The sequence below is a fragment of the Macaca nemestrina genome, chromosome 15 (genome assembly GCF_043159975.1).
Source record: "Macaca nemestrina isolate mMacNem1 chromosome 15, mMacNem.hap1, whole genome shotgun sequence".
Taxonomy (NCBI): Eukaryota; Metazoa; Chordata; class Mammalia; order Primates; family Cercopithecidae; genus Macaca; species Macaca nemestrina.
This window is the reverse complement of record NC_092139.1, coordinates 25,731,032-25,742,840: the sequence shown is the minus strand read 5'-3', so window position 1 is coordinate 25,742,840 and position 11,809 is coordinate 25,731,032. Positions and strand designations below refer to the sequence as shown.

Genomic DNA, 11,809 nt, shown 5'->3' with positions numbered 1-11,809 from the left:
TAAACTAAGATGATTAAAACTAGCCAATCTTAATTTAAACCTCCAACCTTGCCTCACTTGTTCCTTCCCCATGAAAGCCACAATAAAGGCTTTTGTCCGCGCTTTTCCCTTGTTCATTCTGCCTCCTGACCCAACCTGGCACTTCCCCAGGTGGCCCTGAATGGTGTCCCCTCCTCTTGGAAACTGTAAGTAATACAATCTTCCTTTCAGGCAGATGACTCCGTGTCTATCGTCCTCCCATACCTGATTATAACAAAATCATCCCGGGTACATTTTTAAACAACCATCTAAGATTGTTGCAGGGATCAAATGACTTAACTTTTCTAAAGTGCTTACAACGATGCCTGATACATGGTAAGGCTAATCGAGGAGTAGCTACTGTTACATCTCCTCCTCCAGCCTCTTCCTTCTTTGCACCAACTGCCTCCCTCTGAGCAATTTTGAGGGAGGTGTATCTCGAGGTGCAGCCAATCCCAGCTGCTAGGGCCAAGGTCAGTCAGGTGCTCCTTTCCCTTGGCCATGGCTTTGAACACTCTAAGCTGACAGTGAGTGCGAGGGGAGGGGGCTGCTTGGAGCTGGCAGAGGGGATCTCACCTTTGTGCCATTTGGGTAAAGGGACTATGTCCCTAATCAGGGGCAACCTCCCCAAATCTGCACCCCCAAATCCTCTCCCCAGCTTGACTGGAGAAATCACTCTCACTCCCAATGATGGTACCTCCAAATCATAGCAATTTACTGAGTGCTCACATGAACCAGGCACAGTGCTAGCATCTTCTACCAGCAGTTTTCAAACTTTTTGGCTTGAGGAACCCTTTACACTCTAAGAATGATCAAGGCTCTCAAAGCTCTTGTTCATATGAGTTGTATCTATCACTAATGATCATTTTAGGAGTCAAAACAGAAATTTTAATAATATTTCTTTATAATTTATTTAAAATAGCAATAATACACTACATGTGAGCATAAATAATATATTCCTGTGAAAAATGACTATATTTCACAACACACAAAATTTAAGGAGAAGGAAGTGTGGCTTTGTTTTATATTTTTGCAGATCTCTATAATGTCAGTCTTAATAGAAGAGAGTTCGATTTTTGTATCTGCTTCTGCAAGTTTTTGAGACATCACATGTCACGTATCCCCTGTAATATTCCGCTGGGAGTTTTAAAAAGCTTTCATTGAGAGCAAAAAACCCCCACAAATAACATCTTAGTATTACTGTCAACATTATTCTGACTTTTATGAACCACCTGAAAAGGTCTCAGAAACCCCGGGGTACCCGCAATACTCTGTGGAAACTGCTGCCTGATAAACATGATGGGTAGGTTCCAATATTGCCCCAGTTTTACATATGAGGAAACTGAGGCACAAGGAGATAAAGTGACTTGTCCAAGGTCATGCAGCCGGGCATCAAAGTCAGCTGGGGAGTCACTGGGAAAAGACCTTGATTTTGGTGTCCTGGGTGCCAGCACTGAGCCCTGAAAGAGAGGGTAAAAACTGGGCACAGACAAAGCGGGAAGGGCAGATTGGGCCATGAGTCGGGGAGCCGGGTGTGCAGTGAGGGGCGGGGGTGGGAGGGGCTCGGAGAATCAGTTAGTCACCAAGTGGTCCCGGTGACAGGGCTGGAGATGGCAGCTGGCGGCAGATGTAGCCTCGGGCTGGAAAATCAATAGGTGATCAGCGGTCCAGGGGCGAGCTGTTCATCAGGTGCGGCAGAGGGGCAGGGGCAGGGGCGGGGGGGCCGGGAGGAAATATCACTGACCCCCGGCAGGATTGATCAAACAGCCAGACACCCAAGGCCAAACTCACTAATAAAGTGAGACGTTCAGCTCAGCCCGGTGGCTGCTGCTGAAGGTCTTAAAAAAACCGCTTACTGGGGAGTTCTTGATAAACTGTCTTTGTTTCTTGAGGCAAGTGGGAGGGAGGACAGACTGTGGGGAGGCCTGGCTTGGCTGCTGTTTGGCCTGGGACTCATGGTTTGCCCCAGGTCTGGACCACAGAGCCCTGGTGCTTGTATGGCATGTGTGCCTACACTACAGCACATGCCATTTACACAGGGCGTGTGCACACACATATGTGCACACTATATCACACACATTCAAATGTGCCTGCACATGTCTTTGCATGCCCGTGCACATGCTGCAACCTACATTTGCTTATGGCATTTGTGCACACATATGCATGTGCTACAGCACACATGTGTACAAATATGCCTTGCATGTGTGCATATACATGTGTGTACTGCATCACATGGCATTTACACATGCATATGCTATGGCACACATGTGGGCACAGATGTGCCTTGCATGTGTGCATATATGTGCATGTGCCATAGCACACAGAATCGGCCTTTGAGGGGTGGGCTTGTGTGCTTGGGGGTTAAACAACTCTTTCTTCATTGTTTCACTGATATCACCACTTTCTCTGCCTATAGGCGCCTAAAGGCACCACATTTGTAATGACAGTCATGATTATTACAGAGTGGGGAGGCAGAAAAGTGGGGACCGGAAAACTGTATCTGAAAGGCTAAGCTGCGCAACAGAGAGAGGCAGGTGTGAACAGGAAGGAGGGAGAGGAAAAGTGAAGGGCTGGCATGGTAAGAGCTAAAGAGCGTTTGGACTGGGAGTTGAGGGAGAGAAAATGGCAGGATTCGGGGGTGGCTGGGTAGCTGTTGGGGGAGAAAATTAGAGAATAAAGGATGTGCAAATATAATTTTTATTTTTGTTTATTTGTTTTTTTTGAGACGGAGTCTCATTCTGTTCCCCAGGCTGGAGTGTAGTGGCATGATCTCAGCTCACTGCAACCTTCGCCTCCTGAGTTCAAGCAATTCTGCTGTCTCAGCCTCCAGAGTAGCTGGGACTACAGTCTCATGCTGCCACACCCCGCTAATTTTTATATTTTTAGTAGAGATAGGGTTTCACCATATTGGTCAGGCTGGTCTTGAACTCCTGACCTCAGATGATCCACCCACCTCGATCTCCCAAAGTGCTGGCATTACAGGCATGAGCCACCACGCCTGGCTGCAAATAGAATTTTAAGAACTGTGTTGGGTAATGACATCCTTTGACATTCTTTCAGGAATCCAAGTAAAGACTAGAATCACTCCCGGTCACTTTCTGATTGTTGGACTGTGTTTTGTTAAATGTGCTACCATATTAGACTGGGCTTGTGCATACACTGAATTTATTTTGATTTAATAGTTACGCCATTCACATTGAGAATGAAATTTTATTGGAATGCTTTTGCAGATGAGAGGTTTTATTAAGAGCTTTTCCATGTGTCATATACTAACTCAAAGGTATGGATACTACTTTATTTCCATTTTTTGGATGAATTCATTGGAGCTCAGAGGCTTAATCACTGGCTTATGTCAGGTGGCTTACAGGAGGTGGAACTGGGATTTGAACCCAGCCCTCTGACTCCAGAGCCCAGACTGCCTCGGCCATTATTCCAGAGCACAGTGGGGAAGCTAGGGGGTCAGACCGGTAGACCAATGGAGGAACATTTACCATCCCTGTATCTTGCCCCAAGATAGGTAAGTAGAGCCCTGAGGAGAGGGGCAGAGCATTTGGCTTGCACACCATTCAGACCCTTCACCCACCAGCAGTTACAGTCCATCTAGCCCCAAGATCCCTCCTCCCAGATCCCCCGGCTGGGCATCATCTTTCCTCTTGATTGCTGAAGGGCGCATGGATGCATCGGAAGGGGCTGGGAGGATCTACCAGGCTCTGACTTCAGGGTGTGTAGACCTTAAATCCCCAAAGCTTTTCGATTTTGTAAAAGCACAGAACAGAGTCTTTGAGAATGATCAAGGATCGAAACCATGGGAAAAATATAAAACTATATTTTCTTAAAATATGGTCATTGGACCATCTGCACCAGAATCACTGGAGAGATATAAAAATGGAGATTCCTGGGTCCCTCCCAGATCTACTGAACCAGAATCTCTGAGTCTAGGAGCCAAGGGATCTGCATTTAAAAAACTGTCTTGAGTAATTCTTCTGCACATTCTAATCTGATCCTTTGTATTTGCTGTTCCCTCTACCTGGCATGCTCTCCCTGCAGATCTCTCTTTGGCTCCCACTTTCACTCCTTTAGATCTCTGTTCAAATATCCTTTCCTCAGAGGGGTCTTTCCTGCTATCTTACCTAAAATAATATCCCTTGCATTCTCAATACTATTGCTCTGCTTTATTATGTTATTATTTTTAGCTGCATGGATGCTAACTATATATATAAAAATAAGTAATATATAGTGTACAATATAGATAACAATACATGATACAGCCATTTAATCCATATCAGCCTTATCAATGTGCTTATTTGCTCCTTTTGGTCTGCTCCCCGAGAGGCAAAACTCTCAGAGGGCAGGGCTGGCCTCCCTTGCTCAGGGTTGTACCCTCAGTGACCTGTATTGGGTCTAGGAGAGGTTGATATGGGGGAGGGGATAATGCATGCAAAGTGCCCAAGGCTTAGTGGGTGCTCAACATAATGACTGTATCCTAAGCATGGTGTATACTATGAAAACCAGAAGCTGTAAACTTCCTTGTTCTGGTAGTAATTCCCTACTCCTCCGCCCTCAGGACCAATGAAACGGTTATGAGAGTGACCAAGAAGAAACATCTTCTCTTGTCCTCTTCAATGTCTGAATTCTGCATCCAGCGTGTTGTCTTCGATGTCGCTGCCATTTACTTCCCTCGCCTTCTTCCTTAAGGAAGAGCAGCAGTGATAATCCTAGCAACTGGCCAGGTACGGTGGCTCATGCCTGTCATCACCGCACTTTGGGAACCTGAGGCGGGAGGATCACTTGAGCTCAGAAGTTTGAGGCTGCAGTGAGCTATGATCACGTTGCTGCACGCCAGCCTGGATGACAGAGCGAGACCCTGTCTCAACAAAAAACAAAAAGCTCAGAAACTGTAGGCACTGGTAGACATGCTAATTTCACATCTTAAGTTGACTCCTTAACTCTTTCTGTTGTGCTGGCTCTCAGTCAATTTTGGGGAAATCTCTCTGGGAGGGGGCACTCAGGTCCAAGGCTGGCAAAGGACCAATCGAGTTCCTCCTCTGGAGGACTGGGTGACACAGACACTCAGGTCACTGTGTTTGCCCTGAAGGTGGACGGCAGATGGGTTCCAAAGATGCTGGGGTACAGATCCCCTCTGCCCTTGGTGAAAGGCTGGGGAGGTCTGGCCCGGGTGGAGCCCCCAGGCTGGGACCTTTGGACCAGAACAGCTTCATTTGTGTACCCAGTGAACCTTAAGGATTTTATCACATTCTCTGTTTGCCGTAACGTGAAGAAGATTGGGAAGCATTGGTGTAGGTGTAGGGGTGAAGGCAGTTACATTGGGCCATGAGGCCGTCTGTGCTTTGTTTGCTGGTCTTGGACCAGCCTCTGTTTGTGAGTATGAGCTTGCCTGGGCCTCTGTTTCTTCAATCAGTAGCACCGTAACCAGGACACTACAGCAGCTATAGCCCAGGAGGGGGCTAAGGGTCTTGAAAGGGCAGAGACAGTGGGGTGGGGATAATACAGGGAGTCTGAACTGGGAAGGGCTTTGCTAAGAGGAATCTGAAGCCTAAGGTGAGACGAGATTATTCGAGAGCTCGGAGCATTGATATATGAGTTGGGTATGATTGTCCCCATGTTTCAGACAAGGAAACCGAGGCTCAGAGTAGCAGAAAACCTCACCACAGTTCATGGCAGAACTAAGTGGGCCTGAGTGCTGTCTTTTCTTAATGCTGCTCCTCGTAGTTCAAGCAAATTTGATAAAGATTGTTTTGAAACTTCAGCTGGCTCTTGGCAAGTGTTTGTGTGACATTTTGGTGGAAGAGATGGAGGTATGTCTGCTGGTATTTGGAGCAATTAGGTGCATCATATCAGTACCAATGGGAATAGAGCAGCCTTGACATTTCATCATCTGAGGAATGGCAGAAGGACCGAGACCATTCTGTCGGAAGAATAAAAAACTTAGGGGGTGCATTGAGTTGAATGATGTTGCCCCAAAAGATATGTCCACTGAGAACTTGCGAATGTAGCTTTTTTTTTTTTTTTTTTTTTTTAAAAAAAAAGGAATGGCCAGGCACGGTGGCTCAAACCTGTAATCCCAGCACTTTGGGAAGCCAAGGCAGGCAGATATCCTGAGGTTAGGAGTTTGAGACCAGCCTGGCCAACATGGTGAAACCCCATCTCTACTAAAAATACAAAAATTAGCCAGGCTTGGTGGTACACACTTGTAATCCCGGCTACTTGGGAGGCTGAGGCAGGAGAATTGCTTAAACCTGGGAGATGGAGGTTGCAGTGAGCTGAGATTGTGCCGTCGCACTCCAGCCTGGGTGGCAGGGTGAAACTCTGTCTCAAATTAAAAAAAAAAAAAAAAAAAAGAAAAGAAAGAAAAAGATAAAAGGAGTTCTTGCAGATGCAATTAAGCTAAGGATCTTAAGATGAGATCATTTGGGATTATCTGGGTGAGTCCTAAACACAGAAGAGGAAAAGACATAGACACAGGAGAAGCTACTGTGGAAGCAGAGGCAGAGACTGGAGAGGTGCAGCTGCAAGCCGGGAATGCCAGAGACTGCAGGTGGCTGCAGGAGCTCAGAGACAGGCATGGGACAGGTTCTTTCTCAGACCCTCCAGAAGGAACCAATCCTGCGCACACCTCTATTTTGGATGGCTCTCCTTCTCAGAACTGTGTAAGAAGGAGAAATGTCTGTTGTTTGACACCACCAAGCTTGTGGCCATTTGGTACAGCAGCCCTGGGGAACTCATACTGGGGGGTAGGATGCTGTCTTCGAAGAAACGAGAGTTGTCATGTGGAAGAGGGACCCTACTCACTCTGTGTCCCTGGAAGAATGTGGGCTTTCCTCTGAGCTTCTAGGTCCTTAGGAAAAGGGCTCTGTATGGTCAGGGGGTTCAGGGATGGAGTGGGCTGTGCTGGGGAGGTGTGAGCACCCCATCACTGATATGCCACCAGGGAGTTTCAGCTGGCATCTGTTGTGTAGTTGAACTTGACCATTTGTGAGTCTCCCTCCAGCCCTGAGAATCTATGCGCTGGTGCAAAGAAAGAGGTAAATGTTTAGAGAGGTGACAGAGGACTTAGAGCTGATGTCCAGGATGCTGTCCAGGGGCCTGAGAGATGGTGACAATGGTTGGTGGGGATATGGGTCTGTTGGAGAAGAGGAGGAAGAGGAAGACAGCCTGACTGCCAGGAAGGCAGAGGTATCTTTGGGGCTCTAGGGGCCCCAGCATCTGGGTTCTGCCCTCAGTGAGCTTTCCAGGCCACCCCACCACACCCCTTCCCTGCTTTCTTCTGATAGAGTCGTTTCCATTTGGATATTGCCTTGAACATGATGTTCACAACGCCAAAGGGAACAACATCCCTCAATAAGCCACACTATTTTCCCAGCCAAGAACTTGCTGTTCCAAATTCATTAAAATTGCTGTGATATTCTTTTCCAATTTCTGTGCCAAGAGCCGTTGTGGACAGAATTCATAATACCATGGAGTGGTGGATGTAACCGATTGTGCAGTCAGAAAGAAGTGAACTATTTTATTTTATTTTTAATAAAGGCGTACCTTTCAGGTTGGCACCAAATGTGGGTGTGGGTGTGGGGAAGTGGCACACTGATGTGTTTATTAAGGGAGCACAAATTGGTCCAACCCTGATATATATCAACTTGGAAATGACATAAGATGTAAAATGTGCATGGTGGTTTTGAGTTTGTTAGTCTCTAAAATTCAGGTGGGTGGCTGGGTGCAATGGCTCATGCCTGTAATCCCAGCACTTTGGGAGGCTGAGGTGGGCAGGTCACCTGAGGACAGGAGTTCGAGACCAGCCTGGCCAATATGGTGAAACCCCGTTTCTACAAAAAAAAAAAAAAAAAAAAAAAAAAAAAAATTAGCTTGATATGGTGACACAGGTTGTAATCCCAGCTGCTCAGGAGGCTGAGGCAGGAGAATCACTTGAACCCGGGAGTCAGAGGTTGCAGTGAGCCGAGATGGCGCCACTGCACTCCAGGCTAGGTGACAGAGCAAGACTCTGTCTCAAAAAAGAAAAAGAAAAAAAAAAAGTAAAATACAGGTGGACAAGAAATGTCAGTTTTAGTTACTCTGTGATTGAATTTGGTTTTTGTCTCAATACCTCCTTCTCCCTCCCTAACACATACCTTTCCACCAGAAGGTAGAAAATTAATTCTAGCTAATTCAAGATAAACTTGCCATTTGAGAGGGTCTTCAGCCAATTAAGATCTCTTCTCTTACATTCCTTCCTGGGGGATCTTTGCTTTTCTTTAGTAAAGAAACTTTCCTTGCTTCCTGGGGGGCGGGGCACTGTATTTGGGGTTGCTTATGTAGTGAGTCCTTGCTAGGCTGTGACCCCTCACCGCAACAATGGTGCTGGTGAAGGTGTCTGTGGACCAGCGCTGAGTTCTCTGCGCCATTTGCTCCTTACCGTGCAGCACTGAGAGCCTTTCTGGTGTGGGTCCCAGCTCACTTTTCTGATCTTCTCCCGTGCACACACTCATTCAGCTCTTCCTCCGTGCTACTTTGGAGATGTAAATATATAGGAGAGTGGCCTGCGGCGGCGTATCTCCCCCTGCCATCTCTGCTAGCATGGCTGAGGATTGCAGATGGGAGCTGGGGCCCAGGTCACCTCTACTTTCAGATCCCCAAACTCATTCAAGGCACCATCTCCCCCATCCCATACTCAGCACCTACCTGAGCAGCATAGTAACCCACCCGGCCTTTCCCTAGAGACCTTCATCAGCTCCTTCTCCCCACTCTGTTCTCGACCTCCTCCCTCTGGCTTAGAATGTTTCCCTTGTTTTGATCCCCTTTTTGCAGGAAGAAAACTCACTCAACAAGCACTCTTCTGCATCTTACCCCTTGAACCTCAAAGCTGGGAACGTCCCCACTTTCCTCCTCGGTGCTGCTCCACATCGCTCCTTCTGCCAGGCAGGTGCCTAAATTGGAGTGAGTTCTGGGAGAAAAAACAATGGGGGCTGGGCACAGTGGCTCACACCTGTAATCCCAGCCCTTTAGGAGACCGAGGCTGATGCATCACCTGAGGTCAGCAGTTCGAGACCAACCTGGCCAACATGGTGAAACCCCATCTCTACTAAAATACAAAAATTAGCTAGGCATGGTGGCGCGCACCTGTAATTCCAGCTACTCAGGAGGTTGAGGCAGGAGAATCACTTGTACCTGGGAGGCGGAGGTTACAGTGAACCGAGATTACGCCACTGCACTCCAGCCTGGGTGACAAGAGTGAAACTCCGTCTTAAACAAACAAACCAAAAAAACAATGGGTCTCATGCAACACTTTTCCATTTGTGTTCTCCTTATATGAAATATATAGAGCAGGCAAATTCTCGGAGACAGAGAGTGGAATAGAGGTTACCAGGGCTGGAGGGAGGGGGAAATGGAGAGTTGTTGCTTAACGGGTCCAGGGTTTTGTTTGGGGTGATTTAAAAAGTCTTGGAGATGGATAGTGGTGATGGTTGCACAGCAGCAAGCATGTATTTAATGTCTCTGAATGAACTGTACTTTTCATAGTTAAAACGACCAGTGTTATGTTATATATACATTATCATAATAAAAATAGTAAAAAATAAATAAATGCCAGCAACAGAGCAGAAAATAAATATCCCAGATCACATCAGTCAATACTTGCCCACAGCTTTCCGACTTTGACCCTGTGTTCCATTTAGGGGTCTTGAGTCTGTGGAAACGCTGGCTGAGGTGTGCCTGGCTCGAGTGCAAGCGGGTGCGTAGCAGCAGCCTGGCGTGTCATCGTGAGACACGGGAGACAACCTGAGTATCCATCAATGGGGGACCAAGGGCATAAATGATGGCGGAACCGCACAATGCCACGCTGTGCAGTGGGATGAAGAATGCACCCTGCTCCCTGTATGTGCTGACATGGAAGATGCCCACGATGTATTGTGCAGGGAGCAGAATAATGTGTGTGGTAGCATCTTGTTTGTGTAAAAAGGCCTATATATATGGAATGGGTATGAATTTGCTGGACATCTGAGGTAAAGGAAATGCCACCTCTCTCCCAGCTCCCTCCCTTTTTTCTCTCTTTACTAGATAAAGATTTATATTTGCTTTCCTTACTTCTTTTTCCTCTTTTCACAACTGTGATTTTCTAATCTACGTGTCTGCTGTGCCTGATAGTCATTTTCATCTTTTATTTTTATTTTTTGAAGGGGGCCTGAGTCTCGCTGTGTTGCCCAGGCTGGAGTGCAATGGCATGGTCTCTGCTCACTGCAACCTCCGCCTCCCAGGTTCAAGCGATTCTCCTGCCTCAGCCTCCAAAGTAGCTGGGATTACAGACGGCTGCCACCATACCCAGCTAATTTTTGTATTTTTAGTAGAGACGAGGTTTCACCAAGTTGGTCAGGCTGGTCTCGAACTCCTGACCTCAGGTGATCCACCCACCATGGCCTCCCAAAGCCCTGGGATTACAGGCATGAGCCACTGCACCCAGCCTTCGTCTATTTTTAACATGTTAAAAATTTTGAGAGATAACTAATATACAGAAAAGTGCATAAAACAGAGATGTCTAGTTTAAACTTACAAAACAAACACCCACGTCTCCACCACCCAGGCCTAGACATTGAACAGTGCTAAGCCCCTCCATGTGCCCTCCCCAATTAATTCCCTCAAGAGGTAACTGTTCTTCATTTATAGTAACAATCATTGCTTTTAAAAAATCATTTTATTTTGAATAATTTTAGATTGATATAAGAGTTGCAACAATAAAACAGAGAATTCCTGTATGTCCTTTGTATACTCACATACCCTTCACTTGCCTTCCCCTAATGGAAACATCTTACATAACCACAGCATGTTCATAAAAACTCAGAGATTGACACTGGTCCAACACTATTTACTGAACTACGGACTTTATGGATGTCGCCAGTTTCCCATGAGTGTTCTCTTTCTGTTCCGGGATCCACTCCAGGATCCCATATTGGATTTAGTTATCATTTCTCCATAGTTTCATCCATCCATGGCTGTTTCTTATTCTTGTATTTTCATGACCTTGACACTTATAAAGGGTACTTGTCAGAAATTTAAGTAGAAAAGTAAGAAAACCCAGGTAGAATCCTTGCTTTTCTTTGTAATTTTCCTCTGCTAAGTATGTATCCCTGAACAACATAGTTAAGTTTGGTCTGTTTTGAATTTTATCTAAGTGAACTCATCACACATGTTCTTTTGTGCCTTACCTTTTTCACTTAACATTATGTTTTTGGGGGAGCCATTCATGTTGTTGTATGCAACTGAAGTTCATTTTTCTTGCTGAATATTATTCCATTGTATGGCTATAATAATAATAATGCAATGGCTATAATTCTGGATTGTTTCTAGGTTTTGGCTATTGCAAACAATGCTGGCTGAAGCATTCTTTCTTTCTTTTTATTTTACTTTAAGTTCTGGGATGCATGTGCAGAACGTGCAGGTTTGTTACATGGGTATACATGTGCCATGGTGGTTTGCTGCACCTGTCAAACTGTCATCTAGGTTTTAAGCCCCGCATGCATTAGGTATTTGTCCTAAGCATTCTTTTTATTGAGACAGGGTCTCACTCTGTCACCCAGGCTGGAGTGCAGTGGCCCCATCTTGGCTCACTGTAACCTCTGCCTCCTGGGTTCAAGCAATTCTCCTAACTCAGCCTCCTGAGTAGCTGGGACTACAAGTGGGTGTCAACATGCCTGGTTAATTTTTTGGTTTTGTTTTGTTTTGTTTTTAGTAGAGATGGGGTTTCACCATGTTGGCCAGGCTGGTCTCAAACTCCTGACCTCAAGTGATC

At 46.2% G+C, this 11,809-nt stretch overlaps 1 long non-coding RNA gene across 1 annotated transcript; it reads left to right on the top strand.

Annotated features, from left to right (window-relative positions):
• The first annotated feature begins 1,773 nt into the window (after window positions 1-1,773).
• Window positions 1,774-11,334, top strand: LOC139358461 (uncharacterized). Its single transcript, XR_011613361.1, has 3 exons — window positions 1,774-4,748; window positions 8,836-8,946; window positions 9,702-11,334. It is a non-coding gene; the product is annotated as an uncharacterized lncRNA (long non-coding RNA).
• Window positions 11,335-11,809: the final 475 nt, after the last annotated feature.